We start from the raw sequence: 17285 nt of genomic DNA, 5'->3' as shown, positions 1-17285 counted from the left end.
GCCGGTCCTCAACGATCCTCTGTTCCCCCGCCCGGCTTAGTTTCGGTTCAGTCCACTGCACCTGCGCGGCCCTTGCCATGCGCATCCTCGTACGCGTTAACATCAGCAAACGTGTCCTACACTGTAAGGAAGAACCTCTTACTGCGCCTGCGCAGGACGCATTCTCTGACATGAACACATACGAGGATGCGCATGGCAAGGCCGCGCAGGCGCGGTGGACTGAACCGAAACTAAGCTGGGACGGGGGAGCAGAGGATCGTTGAGGACCAGCGCAAGACAGGATGGCTGCGGGGGGCTGGTAAAAGCCCCAGGTAAGTGAAGCTCTTTTTCTAGGTGACAGTTGAGGTTCCCTTTAAGATCAAAATTAGTTAAACCAAAAGGGATGGACAACACATCCCACATTCTCCCTTCCCACTATGTTGAAAAAAACATTTAATATAGTACATATCTAAATATATTTCTTCTGCAGAGGAGAGAAATAACTTATTGAAAAACAAAATTGCTGAGCTAGTTAAAAGATGTACCCTCCTAAGATAAAATAATGTAATAATAATAATAATACTTGTCAACCAAATGTATAGGGAATAATCTTCTCAATTGCACTCCATGCTAATTGGCTCACCAGTGAATAGTTGTAGTATGAGTAAAGTGTGGTCAAAAGCTCTCAGGGATAAAGTTGTGAACAGGCACAAGTTAGGAGATGGATACACATTCTTTTTTTTTCGAAGGCTTTTTCAATTTCTTTGAGCCTAGTAAAATATTGAGTTAAAGCATGGAAAATGTTGGCACTACTAGGACCTTTGCTGGATCAGCCCATCCCTCCAAATTGGATGGAAGAGAGTAGAAAAAAATGATCACAGATGACACCAAGGGGGCCTATGACAACTTTAAAGCAGTTGCAGAGATTTAAAGAGGAACTGTAGTGAAAAGAATGTAATTAATAAAATTGCTTATTTTTTTACAATATGAATTTCTAAATATTGAGTGCTGCTCACTTAATTTCTTCATTCTAGTTTGAAGTAGAAACTGTCCAATATGCCATTTCCTTGGGAAAAAAAAAATAAAACACACACACACACACACCACACCACACACCACACCACACACACACGCACACTCACCACACACTCACTCACCACACACACACACACACTCACCACACACACACCACACACACACACCACACACTCACTCACCACACACACACATACACATACACACGCACACACCACACACACACATACACACACATACACACACATACACACACACACACCACACACACCACACACTCACTCGCCACACACACACATACACACACACACACACATACACACACACACACACACACACACACACACACACACACACACACACACACACACACACACACACACACACACACACACACACACACACACACACACACCTGGGGGAGTATCGTACTGTGGTATGCTGAATGCAGGTTTTGCTGCCAGCAGCATAGACTGAATGAATAGGCCGTGTGTGTTCTACTAATCTAGAGATTATGGTCATATTCGACCAAGAGACAGATATCTCTGCTCAAATCTTATTAGAGAGATCTGTTGTATACACTGCAGGCCGATTCCAGATCAATTACAGCCTCATCCACTGCCTCGCCGCTGCTACTCAAGTGTATAAATGTGCCCCCATGTGTGCATTTATACATTACCTGTCCTATGTCGCCCACCGTGCGGTGCCCATTTGTCTTCCGCTTCCCGCTCCTCCATTTGCACCTCACGCTGCCGACCTTTAGCACATGGTGCATGTGACGCCACACACTTACCACGTGCTATACACCGGTGGCACGTGAAGAGCAAATGGAAGAAGAGGATGTGGAAGACGGATGCACCGTGCAGTGGGCGACACGGGACAGGTAATGTATAAATGCACGCTTGGGGGTACATCTAGGGGGGGTTCATTATGTTAATCGCTCATCCCGAAATTACTCGCCATTCCTGCCGTGCACCCGATCGACCACGACGGCCTAACATCTTGCAGCATGTCCGATCAATACATGCAACCAATTTCAGCCTGAAACTGGTCGCAACGGCAATCAGACATGCTCTTGGCGGCACCGATTTTCATCTGATACAATAATAATTTTTGAATCAGATTGTCGATTGTCCGCCAAGTTTGAGTAGTCTATGGCCACCTTAATATGAAGGCATGGCGGGCAGTTTCTCCTAAAGGTGGAAATTCTCTTTATATTTTATCGCTATAGAAAATCTTGGCAGGCTGCAATGGAACAACAATAGATACATGGGCGATGCTACACTGGGGCATTCTGGGGCACTGGCCCCCCTGGGAATCACTGTGCCCCCTCCTCACTCACAGTAACATACAGTTAACTGTTTCCAGGCTCTAGCAGCGTACAGTGAACCGGAAAGGGTCTGTAAAAAAAAAACTCTCCATGTCAGGCTGAGTCTTCTCTGTTTGCCATAAATACCTCACAATCCTTGCAAGATCCCTTGTAATTCATGTTTCTGGATGACACTTGGATTTGCAAAAAAAATCTCTCTACTTCCTTCTGATTGTATGTTCTAACATTATAAGTCAACAGGAATAGAGTCTGAAGAAGGCTTACAAGCTAAAAGCTTACTGTTTTTCTTTTGAATTAGCCAATACATCAGAGCTTTTATTTTAAAGACAGGAAGTTTTGAATCAGGAAAATAATCCTGATTCAAAACTTTGTAAAAGATAAGATCTAGTCTCCAGCAATGCTACTAAGATTACATCTGTAGGTAACTTTTCTTCCATAATAGCACCATCATTTGGACCATCTGCTTTGCTCAAAAGCCTCAGTTCTGTTTGTGATGTTTACATTTGGTTCCTACCATTGCTGAACTAGTTAGCCTTATCTTTATCACCTGAATTAGGCAAAAACTATCTAAAGCTCTCCATAGAAACATCAATTTTGATTACCCAAATGGTCCACACCAGCCAGCCATGGTGCCCCCTTTGTCCTACTCCAAAAGAAAGTAGCCAATAAATACATAATCCTTGTATAGAAAATTTATGAAAAGATGTGCAGGTGTTTCTCAGCATTTTCTGGAGAAATGCCTTCAGAAGACCCACCTTGTTGATCTTAAAGAATATAAAGGTTGAAAGGAGAGCTTTTTGCCACCTCTATGTGATACAAAATCCCAGACTCCATTATAAACTCCCTTTTTAGGGCTCTTACACACCTGAGAGCGTTTTACGGGTCGTTTTCGTTTTTTAAAATAAGATTCCATTACTTACATTAAAATCGCTGCAAAGTTGCTGCGACCACAACTTTTCTAATAAATCATTATTGCAGCTATTTTGCCGCAATTTCGATGTAAGTGAATGGACGCATTTTTTTAAGAAGGGAAAAAGACCCGCAAAACGCTCTCCAGGGTGTCATTGCCCGTAGATACTCAGCCTCTTCAGGTTTAAAAATCCAACTTCTCACACATTGTGTTAATGAACCCTGTTGTTTGGTTTTTGCCACTTACCTGTGATCCGTACTGGAGCTAACGTCTGCCTCCTTTTTGACCTTTAAATGTTACATCCACAGGGCCTCTTGTCCAAAAATACTGTATACATCTGCAACTGGTTTCCTTGGTAACCCAACAGGACTACTACAGCTGTCCCTGCAAATGTTTTCTCTAAGGCTACGTTCACACTAATGTTTATTTTCAAATACAATGTTGAATGGATTTTGTTGGCACTTGAATGCAAATTTTTATGATGTTTTGTAGCATCTAATGTAACGCCCGTCATAATGCTGTACTGTGGATCTAATCTCAGTCCCAACACTATATGCATGGAGTTTTTATGTCTGCCCCCCCCCCCTCCCCCATGTGGGTTTCTTGCATGCATTCCAGTTCCCTTCCATATGCCTGAAACTCTGGCCTTAGAGGGGAACTGAAGTGAGAGGTATATGGAGGCTGCCATGTTTATTTCCTTTTAAGCAATACCAGTTGCCTGGCAGCCCTGCTGATCCTCTGCCTCTAATACTATTAGCCATAGCCCCTGAACAAGCATGCAGCAGATCAGGTGTTTCAGACTTTAAAGTCAGATCTGACAAGACTAGCTGCATGCTTGTTTCTGGTGTTATTCAGATACTACTGCAGAGAAATAGACCAGCAGGGCTGCCAGGCAACTGGTATTGATTAAAAGGAATTAAATATGGCAATCTCCGTATACCTCTTAATTCAGTTCCCCTTTAAGGTCTGTACACATGCTGGATTCATTTCGCCCAACGGGCATCAGGACCCGATCAGTAGGAAACTATTAGGAGCCAGTATTCCTTTAGCATTAATTTTCTAGACCACCTAGACAAGGCCACAGACATGGAAAGGGCACACGGTAAATAGGGTGGCAGAGATGGCCACTAGTGGAATATTGGTAAAATTACCAACATTCTACTAGCTAATGCTGATAGTAGAATATCAATAATCTTTACCGATATTTTACTATGATCTAACCCAATCTTACACTAAGACCCTGTTCACAGTGGTCAGTTGCGTTGCAGTATAATTCTGCATGTCAACTCACTGCCCATACAAGTCTGTGGGCCTGTTCACAGTAACAGATCATGTTATTCTTACTCGTTGCATGCAGGCTTTGTACTAAAGTCTATGGCCAGTCTCCATTACAGTTCACAGTCATTATAATGTGTGAGTTATGCAACTGACCACTGTGAACCTAGGCTAACACGAGCCCTCCTTGATGTCTACCACTAATCCATCCCTCACCTAACCTAAAGTACACCTCCCTCCCCCAGTGCCTTACCCTAAAAGCCACCTGGTGCCTAATTTTAAAACACCTCCTACCCATTATTATTTTTACCTCTGCCATTGGCAGCAATGTAAATGGTGAGCGTTCGCTATTTGTAGCAACAGTTTGCCACCCGATATTTTATCAGCACCCAAATTATCGCTAAAAGCTGCTAATCGCGTCCTTTAACTTTGTTTAACGAGTGGCGGGTTAGCGGAGAGCAGCGTGCCCGCCGACGCTATCCCCGCTGCTCAATCTTGCCGCGCGCAGGGCTCTCGCCCGCTCTCAGGCATAATCTTACGTGTGTGCGCGGCCATCGTCGAGACTTTTATGCATTGCGGAGGCGCGTCAGCTGACCTACGGGTCGGCTGACGTCATATAACGCGCTCCGCTCTTCTGATTGGCCAGGCAGCCTGGGGCGGTCCTGGGGGTTCCCTGCAGGATTAAAAGACTCGAGCTGGCAGTAACTCGCTGTCTTTTGTTGCGAAGACTACGTGTTAGCTCTCAGACCTTAGTCACTTCCCAAGTGTGTTAAGCTGGCCACTAACGGTCCAATTTCTAGCGAAAAATCGTTCGAGCGATCAGAAATTCTGATTGGACGAAAAATCGTTCAATACACCATCAACTAACCAATCATTGCTTCCTATCTATCACGACCACCAAGAAAATCCAAATTTTCGTTCGACGAAAATTCATTCGGGCGACATTTTTTTTTCACTCGTTCATAATCGATTGTGTCCACCAATGGAGATTATTTACAACCAATCCGATCAGAATTTCTGATCACTCGAACGATTTTTCGCTAGAAATTTGACCGTTAGTGGCCAGCTTTAGAACCGGCAGGAGCCGGGAATTCAAACTTAGCTTAGAATCTATTTGATAGTTATATCATTACTTCATTGTGTATTATTGTGTATGAACCTTGCCTGAACTTTTGACCAATCTTCTGCCTCTCGATTCTGTACTCTGCTTATCTGTCTCATTGCCGACCTTGGCCCGACCTCGACACTGCCTTTGCCTTCTGATCTTGTACCTTTGCCCATCTGATCTTGTTGCCGACCTTTGCCTGAAACTTCACTCTGATTCTGCCTACTGATTCTGTACCTTATCTGCCGGTCTGTTGCTAACCCGTTCCGTCTGACTTCTCTCTCGCTCACCAGTGAGCCCTTGTCACTGGTGAGGTGTGCTCTGTGCAGCTATCTGTAACCTCCAGCTCCTCTGGTGAGGTTACCGCAGAGAATCTATCAGTAACTTACTGTGTGCACCAATCATTACACTTAGTGCAATAAAGTGGTGACTCCGCAGTCACGTCTTCTACCACTTGTATAGCTATATTTGTATTATCGGTGATTCTGCAGATCACCACATAATCAGATATAGTATCTGTATTATTGGTGATACTGCAGATCACCATATAATCAGATCTTCTGTTTTTTCGCTGACACTTTGCCACCTATGGGCTTGGGAGTGTTTCACCTGGGATTTGTCCAGCCCTGCTATAAACTTTAAAGGGCAGCTGTAACAAAAGGGATATGGAGGCTTCCATATTTTTAAACCATACCATGTGCCTGGCTGTCCTGCTGATGTTCTTCTTCTGATACTTTTAGCCATAGCCCCTAAACTAGCATGCAGCAGATCAGGTGTTTCTGACAATATTGTCACATCTGACAAGATTAGCTGCATGCTTGTTTCTGGAGTTGCCTACCTACCTACCTACCTACCTACCACTTCTGCAGCCAATGAGATCGGCAGGGCTGTCAGGAAACTGGTATTGTTTAAAAGGAAATAATTATGGCAGCCTCTATATTCATCTCACTTCAGTTGTTCTTTAATCTCTGATAGGAAAGAAGTGACCCACTACAGGGTACTTCAAGTAGTTTGATAAAAAAAAGCCTTCCTTCCCTGTATTTTATTTTACTTTGACCTACTGGGCGGCCTGGCAGCTACTAAGTAGGTCATTTTCAAAAATGAAGTGTTCTCTTAATTTTAAGCGTTAACTAATCATAACCAAAATTGTAAACAGTAGACTACATAAAAAGTGGCAGTTCATAGATATCCTTAATTATAATCTAAAAAAGCAAAAATCCTGGACCAATAGGAAAACCCAGGCTGACAATGACCTCCCACAATGGGAGTCCTGTCCACCAGGTAGATTCTGCCATCAGTAGGCAGCTGTTTGTATAAAGTGAAAAAGTAATTGCAGTTTCTTCATAACAGTTTATATCTTGTGTTAGAGGAACACAATGATTGGGGCAGTTGAAAGTCCAGAAAATGGTAACCCAGCTCAGTCCCACCAGATATGAGTAATATTCGCTTAACTTAGTTAAAGGAACACTATCGATTAACATGTTTTTTTCAGTTGAGATAGGGATAGTTTGGGAAGTGCTCTTAAGTATGGGTGTATACATTTCAATGCTTAGCTCTTTGTTTACTGTTATCATATTCCTTTCACTCTTCAGTGTCGCCAAATATGACGGCTGAGTGAACCATGAGAGGAGGGGGGATTCCCTCACACTACATCTGTTAACCCTGTGTGAGAGAAAGCTCTCACTGGCAGCTGCCTGTCTCTCTGAGAGCTGTCTGCAGAAAGCAGAGGAAATACATTTTATGTGCAACATAAACATTTGTAATAGCGTGTGACACCTGACACCAAAGGCATTTCATATAACTCTGCTTCAATATTACACTGTTCTTAGCATGTCAGACTGGAGAGATTCATACCTTTGCAAATGAGGCATTCGAAATGTAGCTAAAATCTACACACAATGGCCCATATGCAATTCACTTTTTCACCTGAGTTTTCTCTTAGGTGATATTTTTAAAATTGTCGATAAAATCCATTTTAAGCCACCAGAAAACAAGAAAATACTCAAAATAATTTTGATAGTACTTTTTCATTTACGTTTTGGTACTTTTTTAGTTGAAAAGTGCTGGAAAGTTATTTTAAATAGAAGATGAAAAATTATCTCCTGGGAGAAAACTCAGGTGAAAAAGTGAATTGCATATGGGCCAGTGAATTAGAACTTTTACCTCTATTTACCATGAAAAGTAGGAAAATGTATACACAGCTACTTAGGCATTATTTGTACATTGTCATTTTAAAACACTTTTTTTGTTTTGGTCTGATAGTGGGAAAGCTGCAGCACATCACAAAGGCTTTTCCTGCAGCTATAGTCATGTCTGCCCCCCCCCCCGAACTCCACTACTGAACATTTGTAGAAACAATCAGATTTGTAACGACAATCAATTTTAGACAAAAATCAAGTGGAATTACAATCAGGCGCTAAGTTGTACCAGGTCACCAATAGTCATGAGCAAGAAAATTCTACCGTCATACCAATTTCCATTTATTTGAAGTTGAGCCAGTCAGGCCAAGTAGCTGCTGAGCTAGCAGATGTTAAAGGCGATGTGACATGATGAGAGGAATGTGTACTAAAAGTCACAATCCTGCTTAGAACTAGGCTGGGTTCCATTTTTTCTTTTTTTTTTCTCGATATAGAGGTTAAGAATCCAGGGCTCTAAATCAGTTTCTCTCACTGATTACTAATTAGAGGTCATAAAACTCCTGTGTATCTTACATAAACACTTGGCGTGCAGGACGCAGATAAAAAAAAAGTTCAACAGTTCAAGATCTGTCTGTATGGGCGCTAACTAAATATAAGAAAAACTAAATCGATGAAACAATAAAATAATGACTTTCTTTTAAATGAGGTGGTCAAAAATATAAAGCAAGGTTTTTAAATATAAAATAAAAATATGGCGTTCCCTGAAAATGTTATTTAGTATATTAAGACTACAGATGTCATTGTTTTCTAATCATTTTGTTTTCAATTAGGTTTAGATTAATTATCTAGAGCACTCTCCTTCAGACAGTGGAGATTTGCATTTAGGAGATTTTGTTTTTGCACACTGTAGAGTTTTTGCCCTCTGTAGAGTTCAGACCCCTCTGCAGACACCTTGCCCTGGGAGCTTTGTTTGCTGACAGCTGCAGGAGTTAAATCCAGACCATGTAATGCTTCATAAAAGCCGTATATCCTCCCCTAATCTCTAGTTCTGCGATTGGACAGATTTCTGGCTTTTTTCTTTTAATCTTTTGCACTGTCTAAAGTGAGCAGCAGAATGTTCTACACTCTAAAGAGTGATTTACTAAAGCCAGGGTACAAAGGTAGCTTTTGATGACCAGAACAATGGTTGGTGATCATTGTGGCTGACAGTCAGTGGCTTAGCTAAGGAGCTGTGGGCCCCAATGCAAGTTTTACATTGGGGCCCCCCAAGCGCTCTATACATAACTGATACGGTGCACCAAAACTTGCCAATGGCAACTACAGTGTCAGAGGTGCAAGAAGGGGATGGGGAACAGTTTAATGATTACAACTATTCAAAGTATCTATAGAAGTGATTATTATAAGCACAGTACCAATAGAGAGCTAATATTGTAGTTGAGGAAGAGCCCTTTGGGGTCCCGATGCGGTCCCAACCTCTGCAACCCCTATTGCTACGCCTTTGCTGACTGTCTGCTGCCAGGCAGTGACAGCTGCTTTGGCCTTTCTTAAAGAGAACCTGTACTGAGTAAAAATATTTAAAATAAACACATGATGTAACTTCAAATGAACATTACATAGTTACCTTGCCATCAGTTCCTTTTAGAAGCTCACCATTTTCTTCTGACAATAATCCCTTCCAGTTCTGACAATATTTTGTCAGATCTGAAATATATCAGTTGCTGTCAGTAAAATATCAGTTGCTGTCAGTTATAGCTGAGAGGAAAACTGATGTGGCCGGTAATGTCCATGTTTCCCTATGGCTCAAGAGGGTGATGTTACAGTTTAACTGTGTGCTGACCAGAAAGCTGTTATGGGTAATGGCCATTTTCAAAATGGAGGACGGAAAATTGCTTTGATCACAGTGAACACACATAGGACACGGGACAGAAGAAAGACACTGAGGAGTATACTACATGGAAGGTAAGTATGACTTGTGTATGCTTATTTTGACTTTTAATTTTCAGTTCAGGTTTTCTTTAAGCCTGGTATACACACCAATTGTGATTGGTCAATCACTGATTTACCACTTCCATGTAGGTTGTGTAGGAAAGCCCTCATACAAAATAGAGGTGGTAAAATTGGTCAGTGATTGTCCAATAATAATTGCAAGTGTGTACCAGGCTTTAGTGACCCAATGACTGGGCATGCATTGCTGGCCAGCTGATTGTTCTATGTGACATCTTGAACGCAGCACACAGAGCAGCAATATTTGCCATTACTGTGCTTTCATGCGGAGTATCTGTCTGGGGGCTTTTGACCAAGTGTGGGATGTTCCATGTTAAACCAATGCAGGCTCCTGTCAATAATTGATTTTATCAGGCGTAGAAGAATACATATGGTTTTCAAATGAAGGTATTTGTATCGTTACCCTCAGTGTGCCCAATTAACACACTTTTTCTTTGTTCTACAACTCGTTTTATGTAACATTTACACTGGACACTAAATGGTCATCTCTGCCTCTAGCCTCCTCAGGAACTGTATATTAGAGGGGTTCAGCAAGGTCAAGCAGTAACTTATTGGTGGTAACATTTATAGCTCTTCACAACAGAAATTCCATGGGAAAAAGTTACCTTTTCCAGAGTAGCTTAAAATATTGGCATGTGTTGAATTGTTTATTAGAGATGGCCCGAATGGTTCGCCGGCGAACTTCCGTGGTTCGCAATCGCGGAGAACTGCAAACTTATCCGGAAGTTCAGTTCGCTACACTCCCTCTTGAAGCCCCACCCCCCTTTATAAAAGGCAGGCAGTGTCAGGCATTGGACTCACTCGTGTGCCTGCAGTAATTAGAGAAGGAATAGCTGCTGCAGACTCTCATAGGGAAAGCTTAGTTAGGCTCTTGTAGGCTTCTTAGCTTGCTCCTGGCTGATTGTTATTGCTAAAAGAGCACCCCACAACAGCTCTTTTTAAAGCTAATCTTGTTCTTGTGACCTATTTTTTTTTTTTGTGCGTGTGTCCCACTGACACTTGTGTTGCATAGACAGCCTTGGTAATTCCTACTGTGTGTGTGCCACTGCCAGGCCCAGCACATTCAGTGACTACTTGTGTGTGTGACAGGTGCACATTATAATACCCATCACTGCATATACCTACCTGACAGTCACTGTTTTTTTATCATTGAGCTACCACAGCCCGGCGACCATATGGGCTTGAAAACCGCCACGGCCTGCACTCTGGCCATGGTGTGCACCAGTCCAGCATGGCCGTCACTACACAAACAGCTGGTTTGGTGTGTCAGTGTGAAGCAGTACTCTAATTACACTCCCTGATTGATGTATACACATGCAAAATGTTTTAAAGCACTTTAGGCCTGCAATTTAGCAATCACTGTGATTTCTGCCCTTAAAATGCTGCTTTGCGTCAAATCCAGATTTTTCCCCTGGATTTTTGGCATCTATCCCACTCTGCCATGCCCCCTTCAGGTGTTAGACCTCTTGAAACATCTTTTCCATCACTTTTCTGGCCAGCATAAGTGTCTCTGGTTTTCAAAGTTCGCCTCCCCATTGAAGTCTGTTGCGGTTCACGAAAGTTCGCGCAAACCAAACCATCTTTCTTGTTTATGTGAAGGGAACTAGCAGAAAGCTTGTGTTTGAAAAAAAAAAAAAAAACGCACGCACGCTGATAGCCCGGCATTGGCTGGTGTTGGCTCCACCCACTTTTTCTAACCCTAACACACAGCGACCTAGATTGTGAGCTTTGCGGTCTTTGGCATCAATAATTTGCATTGAAATGAAGCAAATCTGATTGGCTGTGGCATCACCCCCTTTTCTGAATTTGAACCTCAGTCACCCAATGACCAATTTTACCAGGTTTGAGGCTTGTGCCATTAACAGTGCAAGAATGGCAGCAATTAAATATTCCCCTTGAAAATCAATTGGTGAATTTTGATTGGCTTTTGTAGGCTCCTCCCACTTTTCTGAATATTAATCCCAGTCACCCAGTGACCAACTGTGCAAAGTGTAATAACCCTGCCATTAACAGTGTAAGAATGGCTGCAGTTTACATTTTGCCAGTGAAATTTGTATTTGTCTCCGCCCACTTTTTGGTTATGGGGATGAGAAGTATCCTATATGTTATTCCAGGTAATGTACTATGTGAGTGCCACATTTCATTCAAATCCGTTCAGCCGTTGTTGCGTGATTGAGTAGCAAACATCCAAACCTTCGCATTTATAATATTAGTGATATATGTAAATGGACTCTAGGTCTGTGTCGGAAGGAGGCCCTCTTCTCCCTCCCCTGTGGCCACCGCTACGCAGGAGCACGATCCTGCCGCACACGCCCGGATGGCCCCCTGGCCCGTCCAGCTCCCTGTGTCAAGGCTGTCCGTGCGGCACATGCGCAGTGGCACAAAGCACGGACACACACACAGGGACGCAGAGACACGGGGATTATTATTAAGGAATCAGGATGTGTGGTTTTAGATTCTGGTGAAAATTCAGTGTGTATTGTCAGTTAACTGCTGAAAGAGGAACTGTAACCCAGGATTGAAGTTCATCTCAATCAGTAGCTGATACCCCTTTTCCCCTGAAGAATCTTTACCTTTTCTCGAATAGATCTCAGGGGGGTATATATAGCTGATAATGTGGTGAAACCCCTCCCACAGTGTGATGTCATGACCATGGTCCTGACTGTTTGCAGTCTGTGAAGCACATTGCATTGTGGGAAATAACCGCTTTTTACAACTGCCAAGCAAGCAGTATCTCCCTCTGTGCATATAACTCTCGGTAACGAACATTCCATACAGATCATCTGGCAGATGGTAAATCTGGCCATTCACCATACAATGTTGTCAATTTTGTCCAATCTTACCACCTTCATAGGACATAAAAGCTTACCTAAACTTTCATAGCACATTGGACAGGATTGAACTCTGTATGGCTTGCTCTTGGCAGTTGTGGAAAATCAGGCAATTTAGGGGTTAATTTTTGCAGTCAATATTCCTGCATCAAATGTGTACAGTGCAAAGGTATTGATGTTGAAAACCCTCCTATCCTGTTGAGGGATGACGATTGGGTCGATGTGCTCTGTTTAACGCTGCTGAAATATGGTCAGTGCCAAACGCAAGTAAATCCTTATCAAGGACATGCTTCAGGAATCTGGAGAAACTAAGCTGTAATAGTGGATGATTGTTGGGGTGGGTATATCTGTACATGGAAGCAATCCTACAGCGACTACAAAATGTGTCCAGTCAAAATCTGCTTTTGTATCTCTTTGTTTTGGGGTTTCTGCATGTGTGTATTAGTGAGACAGTACAGAAACACAGGTGTATGAATGAGGAACATGCATGAAAATTGGTGTCCTATTTAGTGAGGGCATGCTCCACCGATGGCAGACCATTCATTAAAGAGGAACTCCAGTCTTTCCTCTCCCTGATTTACATTCTGACATTTATCACCTGGCGACATTTTTACTGCTGGCAGCTGATGTCAGTGGAAGTAGCTGCTGCTTGCTTTTTTGGCAGTTGGAAACAACTGTAAACAGCTATTTCCCACAATGCAACGAGGTTCACAGACAGGAAACTGCCAGTACCATGGTCCTCACGGTTTCCTGTGGGAGGGGTTTCACCACAATATCAGTGGCTGGATAGTGTAATGGTTAAGGGCTCTGCCTCTGACACAGGAGACCAGGGTTCAAATCTCGGCTCTGCCTGTCCAGTAACCCAGCACCTATTCAGTAAGGGGTTTTTGGGCAAGTCTCCTTAACACTGCTACTGCCTACTGAGTGCGCTCTAGTAGCTGCCTCTCAAGCACTTTGAGTTCGACAGGAGAAAGGTACTATACAAATACTGCAATTATTATATCAGCAATACAGCGCCCCCTGATGATCCGTTTGTGAAAAGGAATAGATTTCTCATGTAAAAGGGGAATCGGCTACTGATTGGGATGAAGTTCAATTCTTGGCCACAGTTTCTTTTTAAACAATATTCAATAACCGTAAAAATGAAGTACGGTAATCAAAATTAACTATCTTCACGGCATACGACTGAAATAGTACAAGCGCCAAGGGCCGTATCCCACTTAAAACTGCAATCACATGTCTTGTCACTGCAGGATTGTTTGTGGTTGCCTACAGAGCTGGGAAAAAAAGCATGAAAAAAAATTTGTAATTTCTGGATCTCAAGAAAATTGCGTAACGCCATGCTTGCTGTGGGATTTTCTTTGTCACCATTGATTTGACTTAAAAGCCAGCACAGGAAAAAATTCAGTTTGCACTGCGTTAGTATTTAGGTTAAGAATTGAATCACACAAGTGATCTTAATGTGAGAGTGATATGGAGGCTGCCATATTTGTTTTCTTTTAAACCATACCAGTTGCCTGGTCGCCCTGCTATTCTGTTTGGCTGCAGTAGTGTCTGAAGTACACCAGAAACAAGCATGCAGCTAATCTTGTCAGATCTGACAGTATTGTCAGAAATACCTGATCTGTATATGCTTGTTCAGGGTCTATAGCTAAATGTATTATGCTGGGCATAGACGGTACGTTTATGCGCCGGAATTGAGCCAGCGGCTCGATGCCGGCGCGTCTCCGCTCGTGCGCGTGGATCGATTCCCGCTCGTCCCTGTGGGCACTTCCTTATCAGCGCTTTGTTTTTGCCCATTGTCTGCCCGCGGGGATCGAGCCGGGAATCGATCCACGCGGTGATCGGACACGTCGGAAATTATCAATTGAGCCATCAGCGGCTCGATTGATAAGTAAAAAACCTACTGTTTATGCCCAGCATTAGAGGCAGAGGATCAGCAGGATAGCCAGGCAACTGGCAGCCTCTATAAAACTGTCACCTCCAGGTTTTTTTTTTTTTTTTTTATGAATAAGTCAGCCGTAATTGCATTGGCTAAAAAAGAGGGGGAACAGTCGTAGTAAGTGTTGTTCTGGCTTTTTGACTTTGAAATTCTCAGAGGACAGGAACTTTAACCGGCATCAAAGGAGAAAAAGGGTAGCAGCACTTTCAAAGCATAAGTTAAGAGTATCCTTTTCATCACTGGGCAACATTAGCTTAAAGAGAAACTCCGACCAAGAATTGAACTTTATCCCAATCAGTAGCTGATACCCCCTTTTACATGAGAAATCTATTCATTTTCACAAACAGACCATCAGGGGGCGCTGTATGACTGATATTGTGGTGAAGCTCTGAGTACCGAGGTACTTCTGGCAGTTTCCTGTCTGAACCCTGTTGCATTGTGGGAAATAGCTGTTTACAGCTGTTTCCAACTGCCAAAACAGCAAGCAGCAGCAGCATCACCTTCCAGCAGTAAAAATGTCACCATGTAAATAATGTCAGAATATAAATCAGGGATTTAAAATATTTTAATATTTTACAATGGGCAAACACTGACTAAATCATTTATACATAATTATTGTAAAAATTAAGCACTTTTTTCATTACATTATTTTCACTGGAGTTCCTCTTTAAAGGACACCTGAGGATAGAGATATATGGGGGATGCAATATTTATTTCCTCTTAAAGGGACACTATCGATTGACATGTTTTTTTCAATTGAGATAGGAAATGTTTGGGAAGTGCTGCTAAGTGTTGGTGTATTCATCTGAATCCTTACCTCTCTGTTTACTGTTATTCTGACAGCAGACTCAGCCATCAGGGGAGGGAGGATTCCCTTCACAGTACATCATTAACTCTGTGTTCAGAGAGCTCAGGCAGAGACAGGCAGAGCTTTCTCTCACATAGAGCAGAGGAAATGTATCTTATATGCAACATAAACATCTGTAATTGTGTGTGTGAAACCTGATATATGAAATCAAAAGCCTGCCAGGTAATCTGCTTCAATATTACACTGTTCTTAGCATGTCAGACTGCAGATATTCTTACAGATTCATACCTCTGCAAATGAGAAATTCCAAACGTAGCTATGAATTAAAGCTTTTGCTTTTTGATATTTAACATGAAAAGTAGGAAAATGTTTACACAGCTACTTAGACATTATTTGTACATTGTCATTTTAGAACACATGGTTTGATAGAGTTCCTTTAAGCAATACCAGTTGCCTGGCTATCCTGCTGATCCTCTGCCACTAATACTTTTAGCCATAGACCCTAAACAAGCATGCAGCAGATCAGGCGTTTCTGACATTGTTGTCAGATCTGACAAGATTAGCTGCATGCTTGTTTCTGGTGTTATTCAGACACTACTGCAGCCAAATAGATCAGCGGGGAGGCCAGGCAACTAGTATTGATTAAGAGGAAATAAATATGGCAGCCTCCGTACACTTGAGCAATAAAGATATCCCAACGCTGCAAACCAATACATTCAGGCACCAGGGAGTCTACCAACATGTCCCCTCATCCACCATAGGGTTACTTCAGCATAAACAACAAAAATACTGGGTCTCTACCTGGATTTAAGGCCGACTGGCCTGTTTATTGCAAGTGTCACAGTGCAGAGCACAACGTTTCGACCGCAATGGTCTTTATCAAGTGATTCGCACTGAAGCACTTCATAAAGACCATTGCGGTCGAAACGTTGAGCTCTGCACTGTGACACTTGCAATAAACAGACCAGTCGGCCTTAAATCCAGGTAGAGACCCAGTATTTTTGTTCTTTAGCCTCCGTACACTTCTCACTTCAGAAGTGGAGACCATGCGGTAAAGCCATTTTTCCAGCGTCATGAAATACCTAAAATCTCTTCAATTAGAGCAACTCCTAGACATCTGCCCACTATTTAAAAATGTCAGATGTCATTTCATGGATTTGCTGAAAATTCTTCAAATGTGACATTTCCAGCCTCTGCCCCCAAAGCAGATTGATGCAGTGCCACTGAATATTATTAGTGAGTGAGATGTGATCCGATGTTGGTTGTTGAGCAGATCTGCCAACACTAAACCAACAAATGTTGATTCAGGGTAATACCTTTAACTAAATTGTACATAGTTAAATTATCTAGCACTCCCCCCCCCCCCCCCCCCCCCCCCCAAATAAATTGTCCAGGTAATGCCGGGAATACACCATGAGATATTTTGGCAGATAGATGGTTCGACAGATAATTTCCGACATATCTGATCTTATTTTTGATAGTTTTTGTGATCGATTTCTTATAGAAGTGAATGGAAATTAATAAGAAAATCGGACAGTAAATCCAGGGCTGTGGAGTCAGAGTTGGAGTCAGTTGAGGAGTTGGAAAAATTTTGGGTACTCCAGTCGGAGTTGAAGTCGTTGGTTTCATAAACTGAGGTGTCAGGAGTCGGAGTCGGATGATTTTTATACCAAATCCACAGCTCTGGTAAGTATTATACTAAGGAGTCGGAGTGGAGGAGTCAGAGTTGGAGCCATTTTGGGTACCTGGAGTCGGAGTCGATAGTTTAATAAACTGAGGAGTTGGAGTCGAATGATTTTTGTAAATCGACTGAAAAGTCTCATTGTGTATCCCCAGCTTTAGATCAGTCATGTACCAACATTTCAAGTCTGCCCAGGATCTCTTAGCAATCAAGGCAAAAGGCATTAATCTGTTACAGTGTGATGCAA

At 42.5% G+C, this 17285-nt stretch overlaps 1 protein-coding gene across 1 annotated transcript in view; it reads left to right on the top strand.

The window, feature by feature from the left end:
* RAD54B (RAD54 homolog B) overlaps positions 1-17285 on the top strand; it is a 114626-nt gene that overhangs the window by 50256 nt on the left and 47085 nt on the right. The gene's annotated exons all lie outside the window — the stretch shown is intronic.

Source organism: Hyperolius riggenbachi, chromosome 5, assembly GCF_040937935.1.
Source record: "Hyperolius riggenbachi isolate aHypRig1 chromosome 5, aHypRig1.pri, whole genome shotgun sequence".
NCBI classification, from domain to species: domain Eukaryota; kingdom Metazoa; phylum Chordata; class Amphibia; order Anura; family Hyperoliidae; genus Hyperolius; species Hyperolius riggenbachi.
Note: the sequence above shows the minus strand (reverse complement) of the source record. Positions and strands in the feature narration are given on the sequence as shown.